Source organism: Eleutherodactylus coqui, chromosome 9 (genome assembly GCF_035609145.1).
Source record: "Eleutherodactylus coqui strain aEleCoq1 chromosome 9, aEleCoq1.hap1, whole genome shotgun sequence".
Taxonomy (NCBI): Eukaryota; Metazoa; Chordata; class Amphibia; order Anura; family Eleutherodactylidae; genus Eleutherodactylus; species Eleutherodactylus coqui.
In genome coordinates this window covers 170,318,082-170,327,011 of record NC_089845.1, presented here as the reverse complement: position 1 = coordinate 170,327,011, position 8,930 = coordinate 170,318,082, and positions in this window count along the sequence as shown.

The following is an 8,930-nucleotide window of genomic DNA, read 5'->3' as shown; positions in this document are numbered from 1 at the left end:
ATAGTGAGTGCATCTCTGGAGAAGGGTGTGTGCTGGTGAGCTCTGCTGAGATCCAGAGGGTGTGGTCGTGTCAGGCACAGCTCCAGAGTTTTGGCCCAGCAAAGCGTGCAGTTTCTGGGGCTTCCAGGAGCAATGGAGCCCCTGGCCTCCTCCCTCCGGCTTCGGTCAGGGGGAGGGAGGGCTGAATCCCAGGAGGGGAAGAAAGCCAGTCGGGGCAGCAGCAATGTCACCCCGACACCCCGGGTGGATACGGAGTCCAGGAGGACCAGAAGCCAGGCTAAAGAAAAGCAGGTCAGTGCCAAAAGGGAGCCTGTGAGTTGGGGCGAACGCCAAAAGGGAGAGTCTGTGGAGGAGCTGGCATCCCGCATCGCCACCCACATGCGGGACTACGAAGAGGCCGGGAGGGAGCTTGTAAAGCAGCGTAGAGAGCTCCAGGCTGCCCGCTGTGACATGGAGCGAGCCCCCCGTGGCAAGAAAGTGCCAATAAGCCAGAAAATTAAAGCTTGTGAAGAAGCAATAGAAATGTACGAGGAGGAAAAAGAGAGGATCCTGAGGACCAGCGGTCCCTTTCGTGAAAAGTTGCTTAATGACAGGCGGTTCTCCCAGATGGCAGCCAGGAGCCCTGGCAGCAGAAAAACTGGGGGAAATTACCAGCACAGCAGCTCGGAGGAATCAGAAGCTTTAGGGGGGCAGGCGGCATGTTCTGCTGAGCAGCAGTCCTCGCTGCAACCGGGAACGGGCACCAGCATCCCGGCGGAGCAGGTTTGCCTGCCCTCATCATCAGATGGCAGTGATCCAGATGGCAGTGACTATGAGAGCAGCAGCAGCGGACAGGGGGCGCTGTTGCTGCAGCAGATCATGCTGCAGGAGTCCCCTGCAAGAATGCAGGCAATGCACTTCGGTGACGACCTACCACCAGAAACAGCAGCGGGGGGAAAAAAGACCAAGAAAAAGAAGAATCAAGCTTACATCCAGGAGAGGTTCGTTTACGTAACCAAGCACCCTGGCCTGGCTGCAAAGTCAGGCCAGGGAGCTAGCCCTGGGCTCCTAGACCCGGCCTCTGTTGTGAGTCCGGTGCAGGGGACCAGGGAAGAGAGGGTTAATGCGACCCAAAACTCCAAGCCCGCTTGTGCCAGTAGTGGGACTAGAGGAGTTAAGGAGGCAGAAAAGGTTAAAATGAAGGGTCGCGGCCAGACCGGAGGCGCTGGCGCTGTTGGTCGCAACCCAGTGGGAGGGGGAGGCGATTCGGCGCCAGGTACCATCAAAAAAGATGACGGCTTGGCTGTCCCCCCTGTGTCCCTGAAGTGTCTGTCGGGCGCTGAGGGGAAGCAGTGGGTGGTGGTCGGGTCGGCCAATCCTCCCACCCATCCCGGATGTCCCGCTGCAGATCCCAGTGTCACTGGTGTGGGCGGAGCTTCAGCAACAAAAAATCCATCTAAATTACGCACAGCGGACACGTGTTTGCAGCCTCAGTCGGCTGCTGAGGTCGGGGACTTGCCCTCTGGCAAAAAATTAAGTAAGCAGAAGACAGGTCCTGGTCAGGAGAAGGGTGTAAAGAGTGTGAATGTGAGTACCCCTGTTGCCCCTGCTGCTACTGCGGCTGTCTCTATACCTCCAAATGTCCCCAAACCCCCAGGTTCACTGCCTGCTGATCAAGCAGGTACAGTTTCAGTAGATGGTCGGGGGGTGGGACAGGATCCAGTTGGCCCTCCAGCGGCGACAACATCTGGCAGAAGTTATGCCAGTGTCGCCGCTGGGGGGAGGGGAGAGGCGTCCTCCTTGTCTTTGGGCTCCGGGGACGGTGTCTTACAGCGGCGTCTCCTGGAGGCTTTGAGGAGAGGGGAGAGCTCAATGACTGTAGGAGGTAGAGTTGTGGACTTGTCTCTTTGGGTAGAGAGACATGGACTTGGAGCCTTCCGAGAGCAAAGGGGGGAGACCGTATGGTCCCTGCCGACAATCGGGCAGGACGTTGGCCGTAGGAACGTGGCTCGTCTTCAGTGGAGAGGCAGTGATGCATGCCCATCGAGGGGCAAAGTGGTTGAGCTTCTGCTGAAGATGGGTTTTAGGGCGCAGGACATCTATGCCCTTATCCACCCCTACGGCTCGTCTGAGTTCGACATCAGCTTTGCTCTCCCAGAGGGCCTTGAGCTCTTCTGGGGGAACTATGAGCTGATGGACGAGCCCGGCTGGCGTGGTTTTGCTGCGCAAGTGGTAACCCGCCAAACTGGAGTGAAGAGAGTGACCGTTCTGACCCGTAATGAGTCACTCTCTTGTTATGACATCATGACTTGGCTCAGTCGCTACGGTGAGGTAGTGGATATGCCGCAAAAAAACAGAGATGAGCACGGCATCTGGTCCGGAGCCTGGACATTCATGGTAAAACTAAAGCGTTCAGGGAACTCGGTGGCCCACATACCATCTGCGGCTTTCCTCGGTAGGGATCGCATTCTGGCCTTCTACCAGGGGCAACCGAAGCTCTGTCACAAGTGCGGCGACCCCACACATTTGAGTGCCGCCTGTAATGTCATCAAGTGCGCTCTGTGTGGCGAGGTAGGTCATCTTGCGGCATCTTGTGCGGAGATTAGGTGTCACCTGTGTGGTGACCTCGGTCACCCATTCAGCCGCTGTCCACGCTCTTTCGCCAATGCGGTCATGGCCCCAGCGGAGGAGAGCCATGAGGTTGCCTCTGCAGGGGAAGGGACCAGCAGAGGCGGAGGAGTCCAGGAGCCTGTGAAGAACAAACATGTTGGGGCTGCTGCACTAAGGCGCCAAGAGAAACGCAGAAAGAGCAGAGAACTGGTGGAGACCCAGGTGGCAGGTGGGTCAATGCTGGCACCTGTTCTGGATGCGACTCATGTGGCTGAGGCTCCAGGGGAGGGCGAGTTGGATGAGGAGGTCAGAAGGATCCAGAGGGAGGAGGCTGCCACTTCTTCAGATTCCTCCCGCTATGAAAGTGTGGATGAGGATGGCAAGGAGTGGCGACAGAAAAAGCGAAAGCAGGGCACCAGGGAAAAAAAGAAAACAATGCGGGAAAGAAGAACTTCCCCTATACTGGCCCAGGTGCAGGAAGGTAAACCAAACTCGCCTCTTGTTGAGCTCTCCAACAGGTTCCAAGCTCTCTCCTCTTCAGAGGAGGAGGTGGAGGGTGAGGATCCTGGAGCAAGTGTGCGGCCTACAGGGGGCGCCGAGTCTTCCTCTTGTGAGCGTACAGTAACCTCCAAGGGGAGGGCTGGCCCGGGGCCCGGTGACAAGGACGACGAGGTTGAGGAGCCCCTTGCCATGGACCTTTCGGTATCAAAAAAACGTGGCAAGGGGTCTTCCTCAGACCCTGAAGTGAAAAGGGGTGGGAAGAAGAAAGCCATTTAACTCAATCATCAAAGATGGCGGCACCCGCTCCGTTGACTCTGGCATCAATTAACGTTGCCAGCATTAAGTCAGATATGGCGAGATTTGCGGCCTTTGATTTTCTCGGCCGTGTTGAAGCCGACATTTTGTTTTTGCAAGAGACCAGGCTGCCAAATTTAGCAGCTATACATAAAGCAAAGAGGGAGTGGAGGTCCGGGCCATCCTACTGGTCTCTTGCGGCCGAGCCATATAGCGGAGTGGCGGTTCTTTTTACCGCAGCGGTTGAATGCCGACGGGTTATTGAGTTAGAAATAGGGAGGTGCCTGATCCTGGATGTTCTCATGAAGGGACAAGAGCTTCGGCTAATCAACATCTACGGTCCCCAAACCAAGCGGGACCGCAAGGATCTCTTTATGAGGATCAAGCCGTACCTTTTTACCAGTCGGCAGGTGATCTTTGGGGGTGACTTTAACGCAGTCACGAGGACCCGTGACAGGGGAGGCTCCCTAGGCAAGCTGACTTATGATAGCGTCGCGCTTAATAGCATAGCTAGCGAAGCTCGCCTGGTGGATGTCCACATCCGGCACACCCCAGGCCACGCGGGTTTCACCTATTATAGAGGCGAGTGCAGGTCTAGAATAGATAGGTTTTATTTGAAGGAGGAAGCCATCTCTTCACCAGTGTCCGTTGTTGAGGTGGAATTCTCCGACCACTGTCTGATTTTGTTTTCCCTGAATGTTGCAGAGACCCCCCGGATGGATAGAGGCTTATGGAAGCTGAATTCATCACTCCTGGAGGAAGCAGAGATAAGACAGTCCTTTGAGGATTTTCTGCAGAGCCAGGTACCATTACTGGATCTTTGTAGCAGTAAGTCAGAGTGGTGGGAAATGCTCAAGATCAGGGCGGCAAGGTTCTTCCGCCAGCTCTCTAGCCTCAGGAGCCTGAGTAAGTACCGTCTTTATCAGGGCCTGAGGAGGAAACTCGAACATCTCGTCTCGACTGGAGGTAGCCGCGAGGAGATCTCCAGAGTGAAGTCTTTGCTCAAAGGGTGTCAGTATAATAGGCACGCATCTTTGGTTTTTGAGAGGGACTTCGGGAAGTACCACTCGCCCGACCCTTACAGAAACTGCAAGATGTCAGTGAATCGTAAAGTTGTCACTGGACTGATCGACGGTACGGGATCTCTGAACAGGTCCAGATCAGGGATTCTGGAAGTCATCAGATCCTTCTACTCGCACCTTTTGAGAAAGAGGGATCTAGATCGAGATGTGATGTCGGCTTTCCTGGCTGAAGCTGTTCCTGAGCCAGGGGATGACATCTCCCTTAATGTTTTGACAGAGGAGATCAACATAGAGGAAGTTAAACTGGCGATTGACGGGCTTGCGCTCAAAAAATCGCCAGGACCGGATGGCTTAACATCTGAGTACTATAAGACCTTTAAGGACCTCTTGAGTCCCCTCTTGACTGAGGTTTTCAATGAGTGTCTTTCCTCGGACACTCTCCCAAAGTCAATGAGGAGGTCGGCTTTGATCCTTCTGTCAAAGGGTAAAGACTCGAGCCGTATTGAGAACTGGCGTCCCATAGCGCTTCTCAATACGGACAGGAAGGTTCTGGCAAAAGTGCTGTTTAATCGGCTGGTCAAGTTTGCACCCCGGCTCCTCTCGGGCGCCCAGCATTGCTCTGTTCCAGGCCGTAGCACCTTTAGTGCTGTTCTAGGTGTCCGGGAGGCAGTGGAGCAGGGTAGGGCTGGTCACTGGGAGGGGTACCTGCTGTCCTTGGATCAGGCCAAAGCGTTTGATCGGGTTAATCACGAGTACCTCTGGTCTGTTCTTCTGAGATATGGCCTGCCAGTGGGGTTTGTCAATTGGATCAAGACATTGTACGCGGGGGCTGAGACTTTCCCGCTAGTGAACGGTTGGGTCGGCCACCCATTTGAGGTTGGGTCTGGCGTCCGTCAGGATTAGGGGGGTTATCTATGGTCAACCCCGTGGTGTTTCTCGTAAACACCTTTGTTAAGATCAATATAGGCAACCTCTGGCAAGAGAGGGCTCCTCCGTGGGTATTCTCCTGTTGGGGATGGCTTCGGCCTTTCTTCCAGGAATGGGAGACAGGAGGGCGAGTGAAGGATCTTCGCACGCCGCACGGGCATCTTCCGGCTTACGCTACCGTGGTTCTGAAGATGATACGTCGGTGGGGTCTGGGGATGTGGGAGATCAGAACTCTGTCGAGGAAACTCCTCGATAAGAGGGTTCTGTTGACCCATTTCCAGAAGCCCCTGGCGCTCAAGGACTGCCCAAGTCGGGACCTGGAGGGAGGGTTACGTTTATTGAATTCTGACAGGATCCCCTTGAAGTTTTGGGACTTGACTTGGCGCTGTTTCCACGGGAGACTGTATGTAAGGGGCAACTTGAAGAGCAGGCCGCTGGTGGATAGGGGTTGTCCCCGCCAGGAGTGCAGCGATGTGCTGGAAAGCATGGAGCATTTCCTGCTTCAGTGTCCCTTTAATACAGAGGTATACAATCGGGTGGGAGCCTCCATTGGTTGGCCCAGGTTGGCACGCCTCTCGTATGCGGAATGGGTCTATGGGGCATTTAGGGACCTTGGTGGCAGGGACCGGTGCACTTTATTCTTAGTCAGCCTAGTGGTCAGGTTTCACATTTGGAATGCACGGTGTTTAGTCTCGACGGAAGAGAAAATCCTCCCCGTGGATGAGGTGAATAGAAACATCCTGGGTGACCTGGTGAAGGTGCGCTCTCTGGATTATGAGAGGTTGGGCACGACTAAGGCCTCTCTCCTATGGAGAGGGTTTGTATTTCGTTAGGGACAGTCTTCTTATTGTTAGGGTCTTTGTAGGGACAGAATAGGGAGAGGTAGGGACAGTTTCTCTGAGGGTAAGTTTTAGGGAAGGAGTAGGGACATTGTAGGGACAGATTAACCATAGGGATAGTGTTTCTCTATTTGGTCGGTGCCCGGCTTATCATATCCAGTCCTGGTGGAGGGCTGAGTGTGACACTAGTAGAGTTTTTGTTTTCGGTCAAAGATGAAGTATGTACGGCTGCAGGTAACTGAACCTTAGGCTTTCGGGTATTGATATGTAGTGTTGGTTTGTAGGTATGTAATATAAGATATGTTATATGTTTTGTTTTGTATATAGGGTTAGGGGTTATAGATAGGTTGGGTGGGGGTTTATTGGGGGGAGGGGGGAGATTTATGCCTCAGCCATAGCTTGACACGTCCCGGACAATGAACACTGGGCACGGACTGCTGGTGCGGGCGTGGCCCTCAGGCTGCGGCGGGCAAGGCGTGTAATGCGGTGCAGCTTGGCCCGTCCTGGACAGAAACATTGGGCACGGACTTGGGATGCAGGCGTGGCCCCCAGGCTGCACTGTACGGGTGGAGTGCTGGGTGTGTGGTGGCGGGGAATTAGCTAAGGAATAGTCGGGATAATTGAATTCATTTTAGTTTTGTGTGCTTTTATATATTAAAAAAAAAAAAAAATTATACAGAATGATGGTTTAAGTTAAAAAAAAAAAAAAAAGCAGTTATATTGATAAGATTTATTATGTGTTTTTTCCCCCTCATTTATGTGCTGTTTATTTTGGTTTGTTCTTAGCTTATTATAATTTGGACCGAAGCAGGTCTGGATCAGGTCAGACTGGATCCCTTGAGTTACGTTGTTAAATATAGTTTTATTTTGTCTCCTCCCCCAAACCCTTAGTTTAGTATCCCGTTTTTCATGTTTTCTTCAGTTGCAGATTCTATAGGTTGTGATGGTTTGGATGGTGTGTAGTGTGTGCGCGGTATTTTTAGCCTGACCAGAAGGACCGTTTAGTTATAATTTAAGGACAAGTTTCGTTGACCGAGAGCCGGACTTTTGTATTTAGTATTAACAATTTGTATTTCGTTATTGTCTCTGTGAGCCGTGAGGCCGGTTTGTTTTGTTGCTGTTATGTTTTTAATTTTATAATAAAAAAGATCTAGAGGATGTAACTCAGGAGCAGTACAGGATAAGTAATGTATGTACACTGTGACCCCACCACCAGCAGAATAGTGAGTGCAGCTCTGGGGTATAATACAGGATGTAACTCAGGAGCAGTACAGGATAAGTAATGTATGTACACAGTGACTCCACCAGCAGAATAGTGAGTGCAGCTCTGGAGTATAATACAGGATGTAACTCAGGATCAGTACAGGATAAGTAATGTATGTACACAGTGACTCCACCAGCAGAATAGTGAGTGCAGCTCTGCAGTATAATACAGGATGTAACTCAGGAGCAGTACAGGATAAGTAATGTATGTACACTGTGACCCCACCACCAGCAGAATAGTGAGTGCAGCTCTGGGGTATAATACAGGATGTAACTCAGGAGCAGTACAGGATAAGTAATGTATGTACACAGTGACTCCACCAGCAGAATAGTGAGTGCAGCTCTGGAGTATAATACAGGATGTAACTCAGGATCAGTACAGGATAAGTAATGTATGTACACAGTGACTCCACCAGCAGAACAGTGAGTGCAGCTCCAGAGTATAATACAGGATGTACCTCAGGGTCAGTACAGGATAAGTAATGTATGTACACAGTGACTCCACCAGCAGAATAGTGAGTGCAGCTCTGGAGTATAATACAGGATGTAACTCAGGATCAGTACAGGATAAGTAATGTATGTACACAGTGACCCCACCAGCAGAATAGTGAGTGCAGCTCTGGAGTATAGTACAGGATGTAACTCAGCATCAGTACAGGATAAGTAATGTATGTACACAGTGACTCCACCAGCAGAATAGTGAGTGCAGCTCTGGGGTATAATACAGGATGTAACTCAGGATCAGTACAGGATAAGTAATGTATGTACACAGTGACCCCACCAGCAGAATAGTGAGTGCAGCTCTGGGGTATAATACAGGATGTAACTCAGCATTAGTACAGAATAAGTAATGTATTTACAAATGAGTGCGTTTGCTTTAAGCACTTTCGTTTTTCATTAAATCGTTCCTGAGGACAATTTCAGAAGTAGCGCAGTGTTTACACAGTATGTTCTGCATTTAGTGGTACAGTTGGCATCAGGTGGCACAGACAATTGCTTTCAGTACGTTCTATTGTGCCTTTTAATCTTCCCCTTCCTAGATATCAATGAGACAAAAACATGAGAAAACTATCGCATATCTCAACATATACAGCAGAGTATTTGCTTGGAGAGGGGAAATAAGGTTCTATGACAATTCTAACTGGAGGTCAGTGTAGGGAACACACCTGAGCAGGTGATGCGGCAACGGCATGAACATAAGGTGGCCATAATAAAATCTGCCCGTCTGAAGTGAAGCAATGAGGAAAGACTCATTTATAGCTAAAAATAATACAAAACCGTTACAGATTCTTTTCTGGGTTAAAACGGCACGAAATGCGTTAACGATCACTGGGAACTTCCATAAAACTTAATTAAATCCAAAGTAGGTATTTATGTAATATGGGAGGAATGGAGGTTAGACTTCATATGGCGCTCACTTATAATCATTCTCTTTGATGTCTGGAAATTGATTAAAACCCTTTTTTAGCGCTGCGCCGGGGGAGCGGGGACCTGT